We start from the raw sequence: 1,636 nt of genomic DNA, 5'->3' as shown, positions 1-1,636 counted from the left end.
CCCATCCCCAGTGTGGGGGGCAGGATAGGGTGGGTGTGGGGCATGGGGGCCCCAAGCAGCCCCTTGCAGGCTGGAACTCTGCCAACCTGCAAAGGAAAAGCCATGGTTTCCCATGTTTCTCCTTTAAAGGAGAATCCATTTTTAAAGTTCGTTCACAACCCTTTTGTCTATTCTTGCGACCCACAGATTGAGAAACACTGTCCTAAGACGAGACGAAAAGCAAAGTCCTGCAGATCGGATTGGGGAACTTCTCACACTTGCTGCCAGCTAATGGATGGACAATAGTTTAGCAGGCCATTACCACCTTTGATTTCTATGAACTGAGAATGAAAACTCCTTGTCACAGTTGGCAACAGCCTCCATCTCTGAAGCAACCATAGTTACTGTCTCAGTTCCAGGTTTGAAGCATACAGAACAGGAATGGTTGGACAAAGCCTCCAAAAAACAAACAAACAAACATCAGCAAAGAAGTCTAATACTAGGGGTACCTAAATTCAACACATGGGGCTGCTCTTGCTAGAGTCTCAAGGTAATGTAGACATGCCCAATAAGAATCATCACCTTCCAGGAAAACAGAGGGGTAGGGGGAACAAAACTGTACTGGCAGCATGGAAGGACGCTCTACTCAGTAAGATAGTGCTGCCAACTCTTGTGATGGCTGACAGCTTTACTTAAAGCCCTAGCTACTAAGATTATTCAAGGATCTCAGCTTCCAGGATACTTCCCCCCCCCTCAAAGTTCTATCCCTCAACGTAGAAAGAAGAAGGCCGAGGGAGAAAAAGAAACAATCTTTGTTTTGGTTTTGTAATTCCACAACATTTTGGGCCAACTACACTGGAAACTTGAGGGGAAATGAGGAGTAAGGAGAATCAGGAGAGAGATTATAGGGTGGCGTGCAAGGCAATGAGGCGTACGAGAGAGACAGCACAGGATGAGTAAGAGCTGTAAGAGAGGAAGGGAAGGGAATTTCAGGAGGCAAGTGAATGTCAGGGCAGGCATGACACAGTAAATTGGAGAAGAGCATGGAGGCAGGATGCAAGGGACAGCTATTTATCCTGGCAAGCTTGGAGGGGGGACAGCACACCATGCTTCAGTGACTGGAAAGAGCAAGCAGTCTCCATCTAAGCAGAGAACAGGGAAGCTTGCATTTATGTGCGTGTATTTAAAGTTGATTTTCAAACCTAAGATGACCACACACAAACTGAGGCCAGGCTGAAACCTGAAGGTAGACAAGAAGTGCCATTTATTAATTTTTCAAATCTTGTGATTGTAAGCAACTGTTGTGAGTTTTAGTGGTGGGATGCCTGCTGTTTTTGGTCATTTGGAGCTGAAAATATTGAACACTAGCTGCAGATATCCTGGCCCCCTCCCACACATGCAGCACTCCAAATCAAGTCAGAGGAACGCAAAACAAAGATGAGCAGATTTTAGCAGTGCTGACCTCAAATCAGCTACAGAAGGAATGGAAGTTCCTTGCTACCTGAATTCATGTCTACTAATGCTCCACACACCCTTTAAAAGAAAAGCAACTTTGATCAGACCTGAATTGCACGTACTTTTTAAAATTAAATACTTCCAGGCATTCTTTAACAGAATGCATGAACAGAGAACGGGGGGGGGGGGGGGGGGGGGGGGG

This window comes from Gavialis gangeticus, unplaced genomic scaffold (assembly GCF_001723915.1).
Source record: "Gavialis gangeticus isolate Ggan-Ray unplaced genomic scaffold, GavGan_comp1, whole genome shotgun sequence".
NCBI classification, from domain to species: domain Eukaryota; kingdom Metazoa; phylum Chordata; order Crocodylia; family Gavialidae; genus Gavialis; species Gavialis gangeticus.
The sequence above is the reverse complement of the archived record's forward strand: the minus strand, read 5'-3'. Positions refer to the sequence as shown.